This window comes from Panthera onca, chromosome A1 (assembly GCF_046562875.1).
Source record: "Panthera onca isolate mPanOnc1 chromosome A1, mPanOnc1 haplotype 2, whole genome shotgun sequence".
NCBI lineage: Eukaryota > Metazoa > Chordata > Mammalia > Carnivora > Felidae > Panthera > Panthera onca.
The window spans coordinates 94,109,089-94,133,517 of NC_138339.1; the positions used below are offsets into that span (position 1 = coordinate 94,109,089).

Here is a 24,429-nt window from a genome sequence, read left to right on the forward strand (position 1 = left end):
GCAGAAATTGGTTTTCTTCCTTATACATGGCCTAATTTTCTTCACTAGTATAATCAGTTAAAGCTGTGAGATGGGAATGAAATCATCCTTCATGGGAATGTCCAGGGAGAAAGTGTGAAGAGACCACAGATGGAACTTTAGGGAATATTTAAGGGACAAGTGGAAGAGGAATTTGAGGCAGACTGAAAAGGAATACCAAGGAGATGAGAGGGAAACTCCTAAGGACTGGTGTCCCAGAGGTCAAGGAAGGGGACTTTGGTGAATGGAGGCCTGAGTTACTGAGTTATGCCAGTTATATAGTAGAATGAATGAGGAGGTTAAACAAGGGTCCAATTTTTAGAATAAGAGATTATCTGCGAATTTAGGGAGAATAGTTTCACTGGAGTGGACCTAAGCTAACATGCAGTGTTTTAAGGAATTGAATATAAAGAAGGAAGGTGGAGACATCAAATGTGGACAGCCTCACTTGAGAAAGGAAGCAGAGAAAAGACTAAGTACAGAAAGATTGAGATTTTTTACTTGGCTAATTTTGTATGTGCAGGTGTTAGTAGGGGGACGCTATTTGATTCTGTCATCTTGTAAAGAAGTTTTCTAGAAACAAAGTTTCATTAGTACTTTAGTTGTGTGGGTGGGGAGGGGTGATTTTGGAGAGGTGGGGGAAGCTACATTGATCAGCTAAGGCAAGCTTCTGAAAGCTAGGCTAACAATTCTGTGTTCATCTTGAGGCTATTTGGGATCCACTATAAGGTTTCTTACTTTATTTTTGAGAGAGAGAGAGAGAGAGAGAGAGAGAGAGAGAGAGAGAGAGAGAGAGAACGAACATGCGTGAGTGTAAATGAGTGGGAGAGGGGCAGAGAGAGGGAAAGGATCTGAAGCAGGCTCTGTCCTGACAGCAATGCAAGGCTGGAGCTCACTAACGGTGAGATCATAACCTGAGGTGAAGTCATGACCTGAGCTGAGGTCAGCTGCTTAACAGACAGAGCCACTCAGGTGCCCCTCACTCTAAGGTTTTTAAGCAGGGAAGTAACTTGAACAGAGTTTACTCTCTACCCTTGTGAAAACAGGAAAGTCGTCCCAGATGTTAAAAAATGCCAATTCCATTTTACCCAGATGTAATAACGCACAGATGAGTTGATAAATATGTTTTGTTAGTTTTAACAGGACAAACGTAAGCTCAGAGGAAAGCAATGGACATATTGAAATGATATGAAGTATGGTTTATTATTGATCTTCCATTTTTATGTAACATTTCACAATAAAATTTGTAACACTTTTGCACTGTCAACAGGCAGGTTTACAAAATATGTTGTGAAATATTTGTAAAACACTAATTCCATATTATTACTTATTTAAAAGTATATTTCAGTTAATTTTTATTTATTATTTTTATTTTGTTTTATTTTTCAATTTTTGATACAGAGGGAGACAGAGCGCGAGCAGGGGAGGGGCAGAGAGAGAGACACACACACACAATCTGACAGGCTCCAGGCTCTGAGCTGTCAGCACAGAGCCCCATGTGGGGCCTGAACTCACAAACTGTGAGATCATGACCTGAACTGAAGTCAGATACTCAAGTGACTGAGCCACCCAGGCACACCTTCAGTTAATTTTTAAAGTATAAGTTAGAATAAGTCCTGTGTAACATATCATTAATAGCATAATTGCCTTTTACATAAATCTCATTACTGTTTTATTAGAGGTTTGAAATGTAACTGATAGGATTAGGGTTGTTATTTATTTTTTTGTTATATAGTTAAAAGATATATTAAGTTTTGTCAATATGTATTTTATATAATTCACAACATCCAGCATGAGATGAATTAAAGTTTACAACCATTGCTGTTCTAAGCAAAATCCCAAAGTACTTTCCCTTGGTCATTAATATAGCAATGCTTGCATTCAGGTAAAATCAACAATGAAGAGCATATGCAGGTCAATTTGATTTTTCTTGTGGGAACTTGAATAAAGTGGCATTTATTTGAAAGATCTTCCAGTAAGGGCAGTGGTCTTGATATGAATTAGAAAGTAACCAATTGTAGATTGGAGAGGCAATGATGGTCCTGGCTTAAAGATTGTATAGCCTACCATCTTTGAATGTTTTCTTTATAAGTGCTTATTAAATATAGAAAAATCTACTTAAATTCATGAGGCTCTGTATGTAGTAAGTCCATTTACCTTTGCTGGTTGGTTGCTTATATGGTGCATAGTAAGAATTTATACTATGGATATACTTCTCATTATCTGTTTTGCTTCTCCTCTTGCCAAGGCTAGGAACTTTGAAATATGTAAGTTACTTATGTTGTGTAGTAGTAGCCTGCTGTCATTTAAATTACAGTTGAGGGAGGGAGATGCTTGCATTGAACTAAACAAAAACCAAGGTGAAAAATATCTTATTTTAGGTTTACCAGGCCTTTAAATTATTAAAGATGGCTTTGAGATACTTTGCTATGTTGTCTATTTTATTACATTTTTTTCTTGCTTACGGTTATTGTGGAAGTAATACATAAATTAAACAATGATCTTTTTACCTATGTGTTGAAGAAATTATAAAGGCAAAGTAACAGGTACAGGTACAAAGTAACAGGATTTTGCTTCTCCGTGTTATCTACCAACTCATTTAAGTAGCTTTAGCCCAAATAAAATAGTCTAAATTATCAATTCTAATCAGAAAATATCATTCTTGGGGCCCTGGGTGGCTCAGTCAGTTGAGCATCTGACTTGATTTCGGCTCAGGCCCTATTCTGACAAAATGTAGCCACTGTCACATGCTTTGGGAGATCTTTCAGTTTCCTAAGCTATATTGCTTCTGGCAAATGCTGCCTAAAATTGTGACATTTGGGCAGATCAGAATGAGTTATATATAGAGAGGAAAGGAATCATTAAAAATCTAGGGTTAATAATTACTTAGATTTCTTAACAAATAAGATCCATTAGCAAAGTTGGAAGACACTATAAAGGACAATTCTTGAACTTGTTTGATTTTAAATAAAATAGTCTACTTTAGGTAAATTCTAATAAACTGATATTATGTGAAATATATAGCTTATCAGTGAGAATATTTCAATTTTAAGTCTAATGAATTACTACTTGTGTGGCTGAATTGGGGGTTTCTGACCTTCTCTTCCAGCTGTTGATGTATTGATGGGGATCCCTATAATCATAATTTATTATGAGCAAAGGAGACTCATTTTTCTGATGTCTGAAAGTCATGGGAGCCCTCTTTATTCCCTCTGTGTCTACTACTATATGACTAGTTCTCCTCTGGCTAATTTCCAAGTTACATTTTTCATTCAATGGAATACTGAGATTGTTGGGGTGTTTATATATATATATATATATATATATATATATATATATATATACACACACACACACACACACACATACATATATACACATATATATGTGTGTATATATATGTGTGTGTGTGTGTATATATATATATATATATATATATATATGTAGTGTTGGTGACTGATAGTATTTTATCTTGCTGATTGATAGTATTTTTATCTTGTTGTTTGACATTAAAATGAACTCAGGAAGACCTTTGTCTATTATTGGGAGATTCTAGATGTATTTATTTTGCTTGACAAAGAAGGCTACAGTTTTAACAAGTTTATTAGAATATTTTAGAAATTTAAATATTTTGATCCAAATTGGAGGGTCTTGTAATTTAGAATTACTTTCTAAGACTTCTTTTCTTCCAGTGATGAGAGAATTATTCATTTAACTTTTTTAAAGGCAGAAGTTGAATGCTTTTTGAATGTGCTGTTTCCTAATTGTCTAAAATGACAAGAGATAACTTATAGCAATGTACTAGGCTGCTAAAATAGCTGACTGGAGGGAGTGCTTTTTTTTTTTTTTTTTTTTTTTTTTTAAACTACAAAGGGCATAAGATATTCTATTTTAGTGATAGGTGTATCTGCATAAAACTCAATTTTACCTGTAGTCAGGGTTTCTTATATATGAATCTTTCAAAGTAACCAGGCTGCAGAGCTTTATGCCAAAAGCAGCTTTGTGGTTTGACAGTGTTCAGATTGCTTGTTTTGCCTTTATTTATTTGCATATGTAATTTATTGTACCTGTAAAAAGGGAAGTTCTCATAAAAAGCAACAAAACAGGAAAAACAAGCAAGTTGTCATTTCTTCTGGTAGATTGTGATGTAGAGATTAGTTCAAAAAATTAAGTTTGAGAGATTCCATTTAATCTTGGTAGAGTTTTGATAGGAAGTTGAACATGTAAAAGTATTTTATTTAAAAATTAAATTAAAAATTAAGCACATTATTTGCAAGATACTAAGAGTAAACTTACAGAGTACATTGGCATCAGTATTTATTGCATGTGTTGAATTCCAGAATATAAATTATAACTTTGTTCCATAAAGGCCAGTAATTTTTAATACATGTTTATATAGTATTTATCCATACTATGGGTCATGGATTACCACTTTATTTTGAAAAAAGAGAATTATGTTTTCATATTTACAAACTGAGAAAAAAGAATTAAGAAAAAATTGAAGAGCCAAATGGTTTAACATCATATATCATTGATTTTTGGATGTTCTTGTTTAAAATCGTTTTATATTATGGTTCTGATTATGTTTTTCTACTTTTGATGTAGCTTTGTAAGGATTACTATTAAGACTTTCTAATTCACATAAGTGAATGATATCAGAGATAATCTTGATTTGACATAAGATCAAATCAAAGACCATTTTTTAAAGTTTATTTACTTGTGGGGAGGAGGGTAGAAAGCTGGGGGGGCTGAATGTGAGCCAGTGAGAGACAGTGAGAGAGGGAGAGAGAGAGAATCCCAAGCAGGCTTGGTACTATCAGTGCAGAGCCCAAGCCTGACTCAGGGCTCGAACCCAGGAAGCATGAGATCATGACCTTGAAATCAAGAATCCGATGCTCACCCAGCACCCCTCAAAGATGATCTTTTGGAACCAGTTTTAAATCCTTGAAGATAGAACTTCTCATTTTTCTATTTAAATTAATGTTGTAATATAAGAAAATTCTGTTTTGGGTTTTATCTTATCATCTTCCCAAGTTACATAGAACCAACAGGGACGAGAGAAACAAAGTCGTGGATATTATCCCTCCCAAGTAATCTACAAATAACTGGTTCATTGTTTCTAAAGGAAGGGGAAAGGATATGTTCTAACTTGGATGATGGTTTCTTCTATAGATGTGTTGAAACCTGGAAATGGAAAAAAATCACATTAACTGAACTGTGTTTGGATAAGGTAGATGACTTTCTATTTTTTAAAGTTCTTTACTGGGATGGTTACTGGAACACTTGAAATGGATAAGCATTACTGCCTGAAGCTTATTAAGGCAGCCAGGAAATCTTTCACCCTTGCTTGGCATAAGTAAAGATACTTTTCCATAGGATATTGCCAAAGATTCATTTGGCTTTGCAATCACCTGGACTGTTGTGATTACTTCTTTAAGGCAATAATTCTACTCTATGAAAATATCAATCATTACTTTTTAAATCTGGTCATCTAAAAAAGATAAAGGGTTAATGTATAATTTCTTGATAAACTATTAACATACTTGAATGACCTAAGGAAAATAAGATATTAAAGTAACGACTTCATCATCATCTTGCAGTCCGAATGAGGTAGATGTTACACTGTTTTATCCACAAAGAATCTGAGGATTAAGCAGTTAGAAACTTAAGGTCATACATTTCAGTATTTATAGAATATATGTGAACACTTTTTCCATCAAACATTTGTTTTTTAATGGATATAGAATTTCAGTGTTACTAGATGAAAAAATTCTGGAGATGTTTCACAACCATGTGAATATACTCAGTACTACTTACTGTACACTTAAAGATGGTTAAGATGGTAAATTTTATGTTATGTATTTTTTTTACCACATGCAAAAATACTATTTAGAAGCGATTTCATTTTTGTTTATTAAATACATTTTCAGTGAAGAATAACATGATGTAAAATGTTCACTATTTTAGTTTGTCATCCAAAGTGAAACTACTGAAATTATTGCTTAACAGTAGCCTGAGTTTCTACTAGTTTTGGCCTGAGCTATAAAAAAACTAGTTTTTTTTTTCTTTACTATCAGAAGATTGTTTTTCTTTAAAAAATCTAGTCAATGATAGAAAGTTAAAAGATAAGATATAAATGAGAATTATGGTAGCACGGAATAAGTGTATTTCAGTTTGTCACTCTGAATGAGAAGTACACTTTTCAATAGAGATAAAATTCAAATAAGCTTGCGCACTTTTAGAATTACATGTTTTTGACTATGTGAAATGTCTTTTTTTCTTTTTAAGTTTATTTATTTTGAGAGAGAGAGAATGCACGCATATATGGGAGAGGGGCAGAGAGGGAGAGAGAGAATCTTCAGAAGGCTCCTAGCTGTCAGTGCAGGGTGGGAAGGCTTGATCCCACAAACCCCTGAGATCAAGACCCGAGCCAAAACCAAGAGTTGGTTGCTTAACCCACTAAGCCACCCAGAAACCTCTGTAAAATGTCTTAAAATACAATTATTTGGGGGTGCCTGGGTGGCTCAGTCATTTAAGTAACCAACTCTTGATTTAAGCTCAGGTCATGATCTTACTTTTGTGAGATCCAGCCTGAGTTGGGCTCTGCACTGAGTGTGGAGCCTGTTTGAGATTTTCTCTCTCCCTCCCCCTCTGCTCCTCCCCCATGCACTGGTGTGCTCTCTCTCCCTCTCTTTCAAAAATATACAATTATTCTGTGGCTGGTTTTCAATAGTGAGAGTAAGGCATTTGTTTTCAAATACACTGAAAAGTGTGTACTTGATAGGAGTTGTATAGTTTGGTGATGCCAAGTTAATTTTGATGCCTTTTCATGTGACAGAACAGAAATACAACATCTCACTCAACTAAAAAACAACCAATCCATAGAAAAAGCCAGTCTTTTTTTCTTTTTTCTTTTTTTTTTTTTGGTGTCTCTCTCGTGACTATCAACATTTATTTTATGTACCTATATTTTCTAAAACTATTACCCTTTTAAAAAAATCTTTTAAAAAGAAAGATTGATAATATTGAGCCAATCATTCATTTAGAATTTGATATTTTAAATTATAACATTTGGTGCATTTATCTCTGTAACTGTGCATTTATTTATTTTTGTCATAATTATAGAGGTCCAAGTTAATAATATTCCTCAGTTTGTGGCACAGTATCATCTTTGATCCATCTCAGGCCTTTCTGCTATTTAATTCACATTCATTCACTCATTCATTTGTTCTTATCTACTTTCATGCCCCATTTCTACAACTCCAGCCCCATAGGTCTATCCAACTTGCCATATATATATATATATATATATATATATATATATATATATATACACACACACACACACACACACACGTTTATATGCATGTACACACACACACACACACACACACACACACAGTCTCTATAACTACTGCATTGGAGATTTGTTATTTTGCATTGTCTAACTGCTTGAGAATGTCTATCTTTGAGGTATTTCTTTTTTCCTTTTTTTTTTAAAGAATTATTTATTGTCAGATTGGTTTCCATACAACACCCAGTGCTCATCCCAACAGGTGCCCTCCTCAATGCCCATCACCTACTTTCTCCTCTTAAAAAGAGAGAATCTAATGTATCTGAAGCTAGGATAGTTCAGATGAAATATTTAAGGACAAATACAACCAAAAAAAAAAAAAATACAGCCTAACTCAGTGATTTATAGGAAGTAAATAAGTTTAATGTGTTGAAAGCATTGAGAAATCTAAGAGTATATTATTTACTCTTTTATTAACTCACTGACTTTTTGTAACTCACTAAGTAATTAAAAGATAAATAACATTTTCCATTAAAAACCAAATTTGGTTATTCTTTGCAATTGGTTATAACATTGCATGGGACCTCATAGGATTCAGTAAATGTATGGTTTCTGTTTAATGCCACACCTACCAATTTCCTTTCTTTTCTTTCTTCCTTCCTTCCTTCCTTCCTTTCAGATTTTATTAAGTGATCTCTATACCCAATGTGGGGTTCAAACTCACAACCTCAAGATCAAGAGTTGCATATTCTGCCAACTGAGCCAGCCAGGTACCCCCACATCTACCAGTTTATAAATTGCCTTGACCTTTTGCAAAACTTAATTCATGCTTGGGGGCCTTAATTGTTCAATATGATTTGGACATCAATCAAGCAAAAAGAATTTATTTCATAAGCAATAAAATATGTAGTTTCCAGTTGATAGTCTGGTTGGTGACAACCCTCCCCTTTCAACATTATCACTTTTTTTCTTTTTTTCTAATCTTTTATTTATTTTTAAGAGAGAGGGAGAGAGAGAGCAGGTACATGTGAGCAGGGGAGGGGCAGAAAGAGAGGGGAACAGAGGATCTGAAGCAGGCTCTGCATTGACAGCAACAAGCCCAATTTAGGACTTGAACTTACGAACTGTGAGATCATGACCTGAGATGAGATCATGACCTGAGCTGAAATCTGACACTCAACTGACTGAGCCACCTAGATGCCCCCAACACTATCACTTTTGATCCACACTACTATTGTGTGTGGTAAGCATGTCAGATTTATCTCTATTTTAATACAGGAGAAGTTGAGACTGAAGACTTCAAATGACATGCACAAAGTTACTTTGCTGTGAAGTCATTGTCAGGACTAGGACTGAAATCTTCTGATTTCTAGGCCAATGTTCTTAATTCTGTAGCTGTGTTTCCATACACTTTTCCTGAAAGAACTGAAGGAGGTGACATAGTATGAAATCAGGCCATCTTAAAGTGGCTCCATTACTAATGTTTCTATTTAATGTGGCATAAGAAATGGTTTTTTAGTGTTTATTTATTTTGAGAGAGAGAATGAGAGGGAGAGAGAGGGCACATGTGCAAATGGGGAAGGGCAGAGAAAGGGAGAGAGAGAATCCCAAGCAGGTCCCTGCTGTCAGCACAGAGCCTGACATGGGGCTCAAGCTCATGAACTGTGAGATCATGAACTCCTGAAATGAAGAGTCGGATGTTTGACTGAGCCACCCAGGTGTCCCAAGAAATGTTATATTAAAAAAGAAAAGTGCTATTCCTTTTGACAAAACTTTGAAAATCATTGCTGTGTATCATTGTTGCTGCTGCTTTTGTTTTGGGATGGAAGCTCTAAGTCTAATTAATCAATGTTAACTCTACAAAATAATAAAAAAAAAGTCTGTGATTCCTGATATACTTGGTGCATTTAAATCATCTATCTTGTCGTGTCACACTCCTCATTACATTTAGATTAAACTCAAACTTTTTATTGTGGCCTGTAGGACCATGAATGATCTGATCCTTGCCTAAGTCTCTCTCCTATAAGACAGAGTGAAATTAATTAATAATTAGTAGACTTCAAACTCCAAGAATGCAGAGACTATGTTTATCTCATTTACCCTTGAGTCCTTAGTCACTTTGCACATAGTTGGTCCTTGGTAAGTATGTATGTATGTATTTATTTATTATTTTTAAAGTTTATTTATTTTGAGAGAGATAGAGCATGAGTGGGGAAGGGCCAGAGAGAGAGGGAGACAGAGAATCCCAAGCAGGCTCTTCACACTTGGCACACAGAGCTTGACATAGGACTAGAACTCATGAAACCTTGGGACCATGACCTGAGCAGAAATCAGGAGTCGGATGCTTAACTGACTGAGCCACCTAGATGCCCCTCTGTTTATTTTTACATGTCTTGTTATCCCAGCATAATTAGTATAGTTTTTCTCCTCAGCTTTATGGAGATATAATTGACATATAATATTGTGAAAGTTTAAAGTGTACAACATGCTGATTTTATATACTCATATATTGCAAAATGATTACCACCATAGTGTTAGCTAACACCTGTATCACTTCATATAGTTACCATTTTGTGAGAACATTTAAGATCTCTCTAGTAACTTTCAAGTGTGTAATACAGTATTATTAACTATAATTACTGTGTTGTACATCAAGTTTCTATAACTTATTTTTTTAAATTTAAATGAAGTTAGTTAACATACAGTATAGTATTGGTATCAGTAGAACCCAGTGATTCATAACTTCCATATAACACCCAGTGCTCATCTCAACAAGTGCACTCCTTAATGCCCATCACCCATTTAGCCCATACCCCCACCCACCTCCCTCCCAGCAACCCTTAGTTTATTCTGTGTTTAATAGTCTTTTATGGTTTGCCTCCCTCTCTTGTTTTTATCTTTTTTTCCCTTCGCTTCACTTATGTTCATCTGTTGTGTTTCTTAAATTCCACCTATGAGTGAAATCATGTATTTATCTTTCTCTGACTTCACTTAGTATAATACACTCTACTTCCATCCATGTTGTTGCAAATAGCAAGATTTCATTCTTTTTGATTGCCAAGTAATATTCCATTGCCAAGTAACATTCCATATATGTATATATGTCTATACACACACACAATGCAATATATATATACGTATACATATACACGTATGTACATATATACGTATGTACATATATACATATGTACATATATACATACATATATATATACAACGGGATATATATATATATATATATGTATATATATATACGCACCACATTTTCTTTAACCATTGATCTGTTGATGGACATTTGGGCTCTTTCCATAATTTGGCTATTGTTGATAGCACTGCTATAACATGTGCCGCTTTAAATCAGCATTTTTGTATCCTTTGGATAAATACCTAGTAGTGCAATTTCTGGATCGTGGAGTAGTTCTATTTTTAATTTTTTGAGGGACCGGCATACTGTTTTCCAAAGTGGCTGTACCAGTCTTCATTCCCACCAACAGTGCAAAAGTGTTCTCCATTCTCTGCATTCTTACCAACATCTCTTGTGTCCTGAGTTGTTCATTTTAGCCCTTTTAACAGGTATAAGGTGGTATCTCATTGTGATTTTGATTTGTATTTCTCTGATGATGAGTGTTGAGCATCTTTTCATGTGTCTCTTAGCCATTTGGATGTCTTCTTTGGAAAAGTGTCTATTCATGTCTTCTGCCCATTTCTTCACTGGATTATTTATATTTTGGGTGTTGAGTTTGAGAAGTTCTTCATAGATTTTGGATCCCAACCCTTTTTCTGATATGCCATTTGCAAATATCTTCTCCCATTCCATCAGTTGCCTTTTAGTTTTACTGATTGTTTCCTTCACTGTGCAGAAGCTTTTTATTTTGATGAGGTCCCAGTAGTTCATTTTTGCTTTTGTTTCCCTTGCCTCTGGAGATATGTCTAGTAAGAAGTTGCTGTGGCTGAGGTCAAAGAGATTGCTGCCTGTTTTCTCCTGTGGGATTTAGATGATTTCTTGTCTGACATTTAGGTCTTTCATCCGTTTTGAATTTATTTCTGTGTATGGTGGTAAGAAAGTGTTCAGTTTCATTCTTCTGCATGTTGCTGTCCAGTTCTCCCAGCATCATTTGCTGAAGAGACCGTCTTTTTTCTATTGGATATTCTTTCCTGCTTTGTGGAAGATTAGTTTGGTATATAGGTTCTGGGTCCATATCTGGGTTCTGTATTCTGTTCCATTGATCTATGTGTCTGTTTTTGTACCAGTACCATGCTGTTTTGATGATTATAGCTTTGTAATACAACTTGAAGTCCAGAATTGTGATGCCTCCAGCTTGGTTTTCTTTTCAACATTACTTTGGATATTTGAGGTCTTTTGTGGTTCCATATAAGTTATAGATGGTTTATTCTGGCTCTGTGAAGAATGCTGGTGCTATTTTGATTGGGATTGCATTGAATGTACAGATTACTTCGGGTAGTATAGACATTTTAACAATATTTAATTTTCTAGTTCATGAGCGTGGAATGTTTCTCCATTTTCTTTGTGTTTTCTGTAGTTTCTTAAAATTTTTTTTAATGTTTATTTATTTTTGAGAGAGAGAGAGACAGACAGACAGACAGACAGTGCGAGTGGGGAGGGGCAGAGAGAGAGAGGGAGACACAGAATCTGAAGCAGGCTCCAGGCTCTGAGCTGTCAGCACAGAGCCCAAGATGGGGCTCAAACTCACGAACCATGAGATCATGACTTGAGCCGAAGTCAGATGCTTAACCGATTGAGCCATCCAGGTGCCCCTCTTCAATTTCTTTTATAAGCTTTCTATAGTTTTCAGTTTTCAGATCTTTTACCTCTTTGGTTAGGTTTATTACTAGTTATCTTAGGGTTTTTGGTGCAGTTGTAAATGGGATCAGTTCCTTGATTTCTCTTTCTGCTGCTTAATTATTGGTATATAGAAATGCAACCAATTTCTGTATGTTGATTTTATATCCTTTGAATTTACTAAATTCATGTATTAGTTTTAGCAGATTTTTGGTGGAGTCTTTTGGGACTTATGCGTCATCGAGTATTGTGTCATCTGCAAAGAGTGAAAGTTTGACTTCTTCCTTGCCAAATTATATGTCTTTTATTTCTTTTTGTTATCTGATTGCTGAGGCTAGGACTTCCAGTACTATTTTGAACAACAGTGTTTAGAGTAGACATCCCTGTCGTGTTCCTGACCTTAGGGCCAAAGCTCTCATTTTTCCCCATTGAGGATGATATAAGCTATGGGTCTTTCCTACCTGGACTTTATGATGTTGATATATGTTCCTTCTGTTCCCACTATCTTGAGGGTTTTTATCAAGAAAGGATGCCGTACTTTGTCAAATGCTTTTTCTGCATCTGTTGAGAGGATTATATGGTTCTTATCCTTTCTTTTATTAATGTGATGTATCACGTTGATTGGTTTTTGGATATTGAACCAACTCTGCAGCCCAGGAATAAATCCCACTTGGTCCTGGTGAATAATTCTTTTAACGTACTATGGGATTCAATTTGCTAGTATCTTGTTGAGAAATTTTGCATCCAGTTTCATCAGTGATATTGGCCTGTAATTCTCCTTTTTAGTGGGGTCTTTGGTTTTGGAATCAAGGTGATGCGGACTTCATAGAATGAGCTTAGAAGCTTTCCTTCCATTTCTAATTTTGCAACAGTTTGAGAAGAATAGGTATTAACTCTTCTTTAAATCAATGGTAGAATGCCTCTGGGAAGCCATCTGGTCCAGGACTCTTATCTGTTTGGAGACTTTTGATAACTGATTCAATTTCTTTGCTGGTTATAGGTCTGTTCAAAATTTCTATTTCTTCCTGTTTCAGTTTTGGTAGTGTGTGAGTTTCTAGGAATTTGTCCATTTATTCCAGATTGCCCAGTTTGTTGGCATATAATTTTTCATAGTATTGTTTTATGATTGTATTTCTGTGGTGTTGGTTGTGCTATCTCTCTTCTTCATTCATGACTATCTATTTGGGTCCTTTCTCTTTTCTTTTTGAGAAGTCTGGCTAGGGGGTTATCAATTTTGATTATTCTTTTGAAGAACCAGCATTTAGTTTCATTGATCTGTTCTACTGTTTTTGTTGTTGTTTCCATGTCATTTATTTCTGCTCTAATCTTTGTTTTATTCTCTTCTGCTGGTGTTAGCTTTACTTGCTGTTCTTTTTCTAGTTCCTTTAGGTGTAAGGTTAGGTTTTGTATTTGGGACCTTTCTTGCTTCTTGAGATGGGCCTCAGTTGCAATGCATTTTCCTCTTAGGACTGCCTTTGCTGTATCCCAAAGGGTTTGGACTGTTGTGTTTTCATTTTCATTTGCTTCCATGTTTTGTTTTGTTTTGTTTTGTTTTAATTTCTTCTTTAATTTCTTGGTTAACCCATTCATTCTTTAGTAGGATGTTCTTTAACCTCCATGTATTTGAGGGCTTTCCAAATTTTTTCTTGTGATTGATTTTAAGTTTCATAGCATTGTGATCTGAAAATATGCATGGTAGGATCTGTCTTTTTGTACTTGTTGAAGGCTAATTTGTCACCCAGTATGTGATCTGTTCTGGAGACTGTTCCATGTGCACTCGAAAAGAATGTATATTCTGCTTTAGGATGAAATGTTCTGAATGTATCTTTTAAGTCCACTTGATTCAGTGTGTCTTTCAAAGCCATTGTTTCCTTGTGGAAATTCTGCTTAGATGATCTGTTGTTGTAAGTGGGGTATTAATGTCCCCTACTGTTATGGCATTACTATCAGTGAGTTAGTTTCTTTTTCTTTCTTTCTTTCTTTCTTTCTTTCTTTCTTTCTTTCTTTTTCTTTCTTTCTTTCTTTCTTTCTTTCTTTCTTAATGTTTATTTTTGAGAGAGAGAGAGACAGAGACAGAGAGAGACAGAGGGTGAGCAGGGGAGGGCAGGGATAGGGAGACAGAGAATCTCAAGTAGGCTGCAGGCTCTGAGCTGTCTGCACAGAGCCCAACATGGGGCTCAAGCTCACAAACCATGAGATCATGACCTAACCTGAAGTTGCACACTTAACCAACTGAGCTACCCAGCTGCGCCTCAGTGAGTTTCTTTATGTTTGTTTTTAATTCTTTTACATATTTGGGTGTTTCCAATTTGGAGGCATAAATATTTACAATTGTTAGCTCTTCTTGATGGATAGACCCCTTAATTATGAGGTATGCCCTTCTTCCTCTCTTATTAGAGTCTGTTTTAAAATCTAGTCTGTATGATATGAGTATGGCTATTTCAGCTTTCTTTTGACATCCATTAGCATGATAGATTGTTCTCCCTCCCCTCATTTTCAGTCTGCAGGTGTCTTTAGATATAAAATGAGGCTCTTGTAGGCAGCATATAGATGAATTTTGTGGTTTTTGTTTTTTTTTTCTTTTTAAATTTTATTTTTTTAGTTTACATCCAAATTAGTTAGCATATAGTGCAACAATGATTTCAGGAGTAGATTTCTTAATGCCCCTTACCCATTTAGCCCATACCCCCTCCCATACCCCCTCCAGTAACCCTCTGTTTGTTCTCCATATTTAAGAATCTCTTATGTTTTGTCCCCTTCCCTGTTTTTATGTTATTTTTGCTCCCCTTCCCTTATGATCATCTGTTCTGTGTCTTAAAGTCCTCATATGAGTGAAGTCATATGATATTTGTCTTTCTCTAATTTCACATAGCGTAATACCCTCCAGTTCCATCCATGTAGTTGCAAATGGCAAGATGTCATTCCTTTTGATTGCCGAGTAATACTCCATTGTGTGTGTGTGTGTGTGTGTACACACCACATCTTTATCCATGATGAATTTTGTTTTTTAATCCATTCTGATACCCTGTGTCTTTTGATTAGAGCATTTGGTCCATTTACATTCAGAAATATTGTTGAAAGATGAGCCCCTGCTTCAACTGAAAGTGGCCATTGACCTTTCAAGCTTTTGAGAAGTGATGCAATAGAATAGTATTTCAAAGAAAAATGGTTATCGAAATTTGGGATCTGTTTTTCCCTCCCTGTGGTGCTAGCCCTGCGGGGGAAATCGCCAAGAGGAGAGCTCTTGGGACTGCAGGCACCGAGGTTGGCTGTCCAGCACCACCCGAGTACATAGGTAAGGGCACCACTTCAGCAGTCAGAGCAGGCAAACTGTGCGTGACCGCGCCTGCGGGGGACTTTGCCATCCGTCCACCTTTGATCTGGGGAGGAAAAACCAGAAGCTCCGCATCCCCTCCCCCTTCACCAATTCGGATACCCTCCAGATACTCGTTTTGGGGTTCTCACTGACTTCCAAGAAGGACGCGTGCCCCTCTCTGGTCCCGGCATGGGCAGCTACTTGTTTTTGCTGCGCTGACCCCTTTCCCATGACCCTACGGTGCTTCGAGTCCTCCGGGAATGGAGTGGAAGGGACGCAGAGCCAGTGTGGGACCTCAGGGTCCACGGAAGAGCCATCCCCGGAGGCGGCACGTCTGGCGAAGGCTCTATAGGAACTCAGTCAAACAGGTTGGTACTGGGGAAGTATGACTGTTAATGAAGCCAAGGAGAAATTTAAAAAGGCACCAGAAAGAACTTTCTTGATTAGAGATAGCTCTCATTCAGACCACCCACTAAAAATATCTGTTAAAAGATCAGCTGGACCAACTAATCTGCGAATCGAATACCAAGATGGGAAATTCAGGTTGGACTGTATATCATATGTCTCAAGTCCAAGTTTAAATAGTTTGACACTGTGGTTAATCTGATCGACTACTATGTTCAGATGTGCAAGGATAAGCGGACAGGCCCAGAAGCGCCCTCGAACGACACGTTCACTGTTATCTGACCAAACCACTCTACACATCAGCCCTGCCTCTGCAGCATCTCTGTAGACTCTCTGTTATGGAGATGCACCAGTATCATCTGGGGACTGCCTTTACCAACAAGACTAAAAGATTACTTGGAAGAATATAAATTCCAGGTATAAGTGTTTCTCTTTTTCTAAACATGCCTCCTATAAAGTATCTCCGAATGCAGCTATGTTAAAAAAATAAATAAAATTAAAAAATAAAAGAACCAAAACTTGAGTCACTACTCTGGACAACTATGGGGAATTCTAAAAACAGCTGAAGTCCATCTAATTTAAATGTGTGAGGAGGTAGCTAGGTATTTAAAGTTTTCCCAAATGTTTTCACCTGAGTGATGCTTCCCTTCCTAAGGCTGACCAAGACCAGCAGATCCTTTTAAGTTGAAAGCAAAATGCCGTGAGTGGAGGCTGAAGGAACATTTTATCAGAATGCCTTGCCTTCCCCAGGTTTCTGTTTGTTAGGTGGAAGGCCCAGGCCCTGGTAGTAGAGAGAGAACTCCACGCAGGACCACTGAAGAAGTAGAAGCAACAAACTGATGCAGGCTTAGCTTTAATTTCACATGCCTGGTGATCAGAGTCTACTTGAGGACATTTTCTGTTTTTGCGTTCTGGATGTACCTAGGTGTTTCATTAAACAGATACTGCTTGTGAGTATCCTTCTTTTTATGCAATTAACCAAATCAGTCAAAAAAGTGACCACGAAATCCTGAATTTGACTTTTTACTACATATATGAACTCTCTCATGTGAATGAGTACCATAGTAATCCATTTTAAGGGAGCCTTATTTCAGAAATATTTCAAACTGGTGCAAATGGAAAAGACTTTGCTTTTTCCTTTAAGGCTAAAGACAAGAAGGTTGTGCTCTACAGATGCAACTCAATTCCTGTTAATAAAACCATGTAGATACAGGCATTTTATCCTTTGAAGTAGCTGTATCCCAACCTGTTGCCATTGACTTTTGGGAAATGGCTTTAGAAATTTCCAAGTTGTCCTTGAATTGTGTGACCATGTAGAATACTTCGACTTAATTTTCTTCCAGAGATAGGGGGATACCTGCCTGTGTTTCAAAGTGTTTATTTACTGCTGTTACTATTTGATTAGAATGTTTTAAATAAAAATACTTGGCTTAAAAAAAAAAAGAAATATTGTTGAAAGATGAATTTACCATTCTTACCTGTAGAGCTGTTGTTTCTGGTAATGTTCTCTAATTCTTTGTAGTTTTTGTTGCTTTGCTCTTCTTTTTATTTTTCTCCACTCACAGAGTCCCCCTTAAAATTTCTTGCAGGGCTGGATTAATGGTCATGGACTCCTTTAGCTTTTGTTTGTCTGGGAAACTCCATCTATTCTGAATGACAGGCTTGTTGGATAAAGAATTCTTGACTGCATATTTTTTCCCATTCAGCACATTGAATATTTTCTACCACTTCCTTCTGGCCTGCCAAGTTTCAGTGGATGGGTCTACTGCTAACCTTATGTGTCTATTCTTGTAGGTTAAGGGCCTTTTGTCCCTGGCTGTTTTCTGAATTCTTTCTTTGTATTTTGCAGGTTTCGTTATGATATGTCATGGTGCTGACTTGTTTTTGTTGATTTTGAGGGGAGTTCTCTGTGCCTCTGGGACTTGGATGTCTGTTTCCTTCCCCAGATTAGGGAAGTTGTCAGCTATAATTTGTTCAAATAAACTTTCTGTCCCTTTTTCCCACTCTTCTGGGACTTCTATGATATGGATATTGTTTTGTTTATGGAATCACTAAGTTCTCTAAGTCTCCCCCTTGTGATCTAATAATTTCGTCCCCCTCTTCTTTTCAGCTTCATTATTTTCCATAATGTTATCTTCTGTATCCCTTTTCTTTCCTCTGCTTCTTCAACCCTTGTTGTGACTATATCCAGTCAGTATTGCCTCTCAGTTATAGCATTTTTTTATTTCAGCCTGACTAGTTTTTAGGTCTTTGGTCTCTGTAGCAAGGGTTGTCTGATGTCTTCTGTGCTTTTTTCAAGCCCAGCTATTAGTCATATTACTGTTGTTCTAAATTCTTGTTCAAATATTTTGCTTATATCTGTGTTGAGCAGGTCCCTGGCTGTGATTTCTTCTTGACCTTTCTTTTGGATTGAATTCCTCTGTCTGGTCCTTTTGGTTAAGTTTCTGTCTTTTACATGTTTTAAAAGCTCGTTATGTTCCCTGCACCTGAGTGTACTTCTGAGAGTCATACACTGTCCGGGGCCTGGCCCTTCAGGAAGTGTTTCTGGTATATGCTGTGTGCACTCTGCTGTTGTGTTTTCACTGCTCTTTCCCACCAGTCAGTCTACTGCAGAGCTCATCCTTGATTGCAGGGGGGACTGTTTGGACCTTTAACTAGGTGTGCTTTGATTCGTTTTTTTGAAGTAAGCCTGGAAAAAGGGGGGAAAGAACCCAAAAAAAGAGAACAGGAAAGGGAACAACAATAAGAAAAACCAAACAGAGAATCAAGAACTTACGGTTTTTCCAAAGAAAAGGGGAAAAAAGAAAGAGAAAGAAAAGAATAAAAAGGCCTGGTCCAAAGAGAGAGAGAGAGAGAGAGAGAAAAGGAAATGAAAAAAACAAATAAGAAACTATGAGCCTGATTCCAAAAGAAAAAAGTAAGAAGAAAGAAAAAATAGGAAAAAAAAAAAAAGAATTAACCCTTGTCCTATTTTCACCAGAACTACAGGTATCATTTTGAAGCACTCGATTTTCAGTACACTTGGTGCATGGGGGGTGCTGGCTGTGCTAGTCCTCTAGAGGAGACATCTGCTGTGTTGGCTCAGAGTAAGTCTTGTCCCAGTAAATAAGCAGTTGCCAGGCACATGGTGGGGGAGGGTGGGGTGATGGGGGAGGTGGGGGGTGTGTGGTTTGGTGTATGCAGGTCCCACCTCCATTGGGGGCCATTGTGTTGCTCTCTGAAGTTATACTGTATTTGTCTTGGGGGAAAATGGTGCCACCCCAATCTCTCATCCCTGGACACGTGATCTCGCAGCTCTCACTGTTCTAGCAGCCATCACAGAATGGCAAAGACAGTCAGCTTGCCCAGTGCCACAACTCTCCTGCTTTTTTCTTTGGCACGAGGCTGGGATTCAAAACCTGATGTCTTAAAGGACCTGCCCCTGCATAGATCTGCCCCCCTCCACTGTAGTAGAATCTCTCCACGCTGTCTGAAGCTCCCTGAACCTGAAAAACAGTCCCATGCCTGTATAGTTTGCAGAATCAATAGTGTAGCACCGCCAAAGGCAGCAAAGTTAAATTCCTTCTGGGTGTGCCTCTGTCCCCTATTGATGAAAGGCCTTTGGTGCCTGCAGGGTCTTTTATTAGGGAGGCAATATACCCTTTTCTAAAAGTACTCCAGGAAGGGGAAGCCTCTCTCTGATTGTACCCCAGGGACCAGGCACCACAGCTCCCTTCCAGAGAAAGTTGCTCACTTCTAAAACCTCAGAGTTTGTGCTCCAAATGCTCTTTGCAACACAAAGACCCCTGTGGCACTCAGTACCTCCTGTTCCCAATTCCATGGTCACTAGAGATTTCCTCTTGTGTGAACTGGATGCCACACTTTCTCAACCTCTGTCTTTCTCTCCCTTTTGTTTCTCCATGAAAAGAGTTCCCTCCTGTCTGTGGCACCACCGTTTTTCTTTCCCCCAACTCACATCCACACACTGTACACCTGCCATGCTGTCTCCCTCCAACAGTGGAGATCCTTTCTCCATTCCACAGATCGATTTCCTGGGTATTCCAAGTGATCTGACCTCAATATAGCTGTGTTTGAGGGATGAGGAAAGCCCAGTCCCCCACGTCCCCCACTTCTCTGCCATTTTAACCCCTCCTAACGTTTTCATCTTATAATTGGAAATTTGTAACTTTCGAGCACCTTCACCCATTTAGTCCAACCTCCACCTTTGGCAACTGCCAATCTGTTATCTGTGCCTATGAGTTTGTTTTTGTTTTTATTTTTGTTTTGATTCTACATGTGAGATCACACAACATTTGTTTTTCTCTGTCCTCCTTCACTTAGCATGATGTCTACAGTGTCTGTTCATGTTGTTGTAAACTGTGGAATGTCCTTTCTCATGGCTGAATAATATTCCATTGTATATAGATCTTTATCCATTTATCTATTGACAGACACTTATGTTGTTTCAGTATCTTGGCGATTGTGGTTAGTGCTGCATGAATATGGGAGTGCAGGTGATCTCTTAAAGATCCTTTTGGGGGCACCTCACTGGCTCAGTTGATAGAGCATGTGATTCTTGATTTTGGGATTATAAATTTGAGCTCCATGTTGGGTGTAGAGAATATTTAACAGTAAAATCTTAAAAAAGGGGGGGGTGCCTGGGTGGTTCTGTCAATTAAGCGTCTGACTTTGGCTCAGGTCAAGATCTTGCCATTCATGAATTTGAGCCTGCATCAGGCTCACTGCTGTCAGTCAGTGCAGAGCCCGCTGAGGATCCTCTGTCTCCCTCAATCTCTGCACCCCCCCCTCCCGTGCTAATGTGTGCTTTCTCCCTCTCTCAAAAATAAACACACATTTTTAAAAAAGATCCTCTTTTTATTTTCTTCGGGTATATGTTCAGAAGTGGGATTGCTGGATCATATGATAGTTCTATTTTTAATTTTTTTAGGGTATACATTTATTAAAAGGGTCAAAATTCAATCTGTTTTTAAATTTTTTTGAAAACCTCCATTCTGTTTTTTTGGGGTTTTTTGTTTTTTGTTTTTTGTTTTTTTAGTAGCTGTGTGAATTTATATTTCCACCAATAGTACATCCTCACCAACACATTTTATCTCTTGTCTTTTTGATAACTATTTTAACAAGTGTGTGGTGATATCTCGTTGTAGTTTTGATTTGTATTTCTTTGAGGATTAGGATTCCTTTTCATATATCCCTTGATCATTTGTATATCTTCTTGGGAGAAATGTCTGTTTCAGTCCTTTCCCCATTTTTAAATTGGTTTACTTGGGGTTTTTTTTTTTTTTGCTATTGAATTTTAGGATTTTCTTACATATTTTAGTAGTTAATCCCTTATCAGGGATATGACTTGCAAATATTTTCTACCATTTTGTAGGTTGCCTTTTCACTCTGTTGATTGTTTCCTTTACTCTGCAGAAGTTTTTTTTAGCTTGATGTAGTCCCACTTGCTTGTTTTTGCTTTTGTTGCCTTTGCTTTTAGTGTCATATCCAAAAAAGTTACTTCCAAGATCGCTGTCAAGGAGCTTACCCACTGTGTTTTCTTTTAGGAGTTTTATGATTTCAGGTCTTAAATTCAAGTCTTTAATGCATTTTGAGTTGATTTTTTTGTGTATGGTGTAAGATAAGGGTCCAGTTTCATTCCTTTACATGTGGCTATCTAGATTTCCCAGCAACATTTATTGAAGAGACTATCCTTTTCCCTTCTATATCTTGGTTTCTTGGTTGTAAATTAATTGACCATATGTACATGACTTTATTTCTGGTGTCTCTAGTCTCTTCCATTGATATATATATGTTTTTATTCCCATACCATACTGTTTTGATTACTATAGTTTTATAATATAATTTGAAATCAGCAAGCATGATGCTTCCTCTCCTAGGATTCCTTGGTTATTCAGGGTATTTTGTGGTTCCATACAAATTTTAGGATTACTTTTTTCTATTTCTGTGAAAAATATCATTTGAATTTTGATAGGGATTGCATAAAATCTTAAATTTTTTTAACATTGATTCATTTTTGATAGAGACAGAGCATGAGCAGGGTAGGGGCAGAGAAAGGGAGACACAGAATCCGAAGCAGGCTCCAGGCTCTGAGCTGTCAGCACAGAGCCCAACTTGGGGCTAGAACTCACAAACTGTGAGATCATGACCTCAGCTGAAGTTGGATGCTTAACCGACTGAGCCACCCAGGCACCCCTGGATTGCATAAAATCTTAGATCACTTTGGGTAGTTTGGACAGTTTAGCAATATTGATTCATCCAATCCATGGACATGTAATATCTTTGCATTTATTTGTGACCAGTTTTTTGAGTGATGTGTGATAGTTTTCATTGTAGAGATCTTTCACTTTCTTGGTTAAATTTAGTCATATGTATTTTATTCTTTTTGATGGTATTCTATTATTATTACTTTTATTTATTTTTAAGATTTTAAGTAATTTCTACACCCAGTGTGGGGCTGGAACTTACAGCCCTGGTATCAAAAGTCACACTCTCTGCTACCTGAGCCAGCCAGTCACCCCTAAGTGGGATTACTTTTAAAAGTTTCTCTAACAGTTCATCGTTAGTGTATAGAAATTATTTTTATACATTGATTTTGTATCCTGTACCTCTACTGAATTGATAAATATTGGATGAATGAATGTTAAATGAATGAGTTTCTAAGTGGTGGTTTATTTACATTCACTGTCCTCTAATAAAAATCTCAAAGTATACATATTTGATGAATTTATTTTGTTTTAGTGCACAATAGCAGTTGGAGTTAATTTGTAGCCATTATTTAAAGAAGGTTGTACCAGATTTTTTCATGTGATTCCTTTAATAATCCACAACAATTTTGTGAAGTTAGTATATCCCCTGTTTACAGGTGATGAAACAGTGTTGACACTTACCCAAAGCCACTTAGCTAGTAAGTGGCAGAATTGAGATTTGAACCTACATCTATCTATAACTAAAGTCAACACTACTCAACTTTGCTTCTTCCTAAATTAATGATTAAGTTGTCTGGAAAATTTGCTTCTGATGAACACTTTCTTTTCCCAATGATGCTGGATAAATGAGGTGTTACTGTAATAGGTGTTAATTGAATGGCGCAGAGAGTAAGTGCAAAAGATATTAAAGAAGGGAAAGGTGTTTGCCGAAGTCATCAGGGAAGCTTCTTGGAGTAATTGTGGGACTTCAGTCACTCAATTAGTGTTGTGAAAGTGTTCTCAGTGCCAGAGCTTTTAGGATAGGATATATGGGATATAAATACGTATAGAGGAGAGTAGAGGTATTCAGTTTGGAGAAAGTACTTAGGGGCTTGGAGGTGTTGTGGGTATTTTGAAAGAAGTAAGGAGGACTAGTGTGGCTAGAAGAGAGGACTTATATTGGAGAAAAGTAGGATATTGAAAAAGTGGGTGAGGATCATTGGGGATAGTGTATAATCTATACAGAATTTAACTTGGGGGGAGATGCCAGTAACAGTGGCGTTGTGGCATAACGTTATATTTTAGGAGGGTCAATCTGTTAGTAGTGTGCAGGTTTTAAATTAGAATAGTGCAGCATTGGATGCACAGTGACTGAAGTGTGGCACTTCTGGTCCTGGGCTTGAATTGCACCTTTCCTACTTGCTATTTTATGAGCTTACAATGTTATTTCACTCACTGTCCTTCCGTTTGTCCTCTGTGAAATGGGAATTGAACCTTTTGCCTTTTGCTTTTGCCTTTTGGGTCCTAGGTATGGGGAAGAATTACTCCCTTCTCTCAGTTCAGATTTGTATTTGTTTAGTGTTTTCTTTTCTTTTTTTTTTCAATGTTTATTTTTGAGAGAGAGAGAGAGAGAGAGCGAGATTGGGCACATGCGCTAGCACCAAGGGGGGAGGGGCAGAAGAGGGCCTGAGACAGAATTAAAGCAGGCTCCAGGCTCTGAGCTGTCAGCATAGAACCCATCGAGGAGCTCAAACTCACAAACCATGAGATCCTGACCAGAGCCAAAGTTGGTTGTCCAACCCACTGAGGCGCCCCTGGTGTTTTCTTTTTAAACCTCAGGTGAAACAAATTCAGTTCATCAGATTTCTCAGATAATGGCACAGTATTAGCTTCGGCAAGTACAGGGCTTTCTTTTGTTTTATTTTATTTAAAGTAGTTTGCTTTTGGGTTGCCTGGCTGGCTTGATTGGTGGAGTGTGCAACTCTTGATCTCAGGGTTGTGAGTTCGAGCCCCGTGTTGGGTACAGAGATTACTTGAAAATAAAACATCTAAAAAATAAAAAATAAATTAAAAAATGTAATACCCCTACCCCCACTCCCCTTAGGAAAAAAAAATTCTCATATATCCACAATTTCTATTCTCATTCTTTGTCTCCGTAGACATCCATACTAATGTTTTTGGGTATGTCTGTGTCTTTAAAAAAAATGTGGTGTTTTGTGCACATAAGTGTTTTTAATTTATATTAGTGATATTCTGGTATAGATCTGTTTCAATTTTCACTTAATCCTCTAAAAATGCCTTTTTGATGGAAAACTTCATACAAGTGTGCAGAAAGTACTATAACTCCCATGATCCATCATCCATCATTAGCAATTAGCAATTCATAGCTAATCTGACTTAATAAATATTT

General features: G+C 37.1%; 1 protein-coding gene and 1 pseudogene across 6 annotated transcripts in view; both read left to right on the forward strand.

The window, feature by feature from the left end:
* Positions 1 to 24,429, forward strand: part of SSBP2 (single stranded DNA binding protein 2) — a 307,829-nt gene that overhangs the window by 13,973 nt on the left and 269,427 nt on the right. The window lies entirely within an intron of this gene.
* Positions 14,525 to 24,429, forward strand: part of LOC145715741 (suppressor of cytokine signaling 2 pseudogene) — a 151,722-nt pseudogene continuing 141,817 nt past the window's right edge. The window contains exon 1 of the transcript XR_014138160.1: positions 14,525 to 18,920. The product of XR_014138160.1 is annotated as a suppressor of cytokine signaling 2 pseudogene (transcript). The remainder of the gene's footprint in view (positions 18,921 to 24,429) is intronic.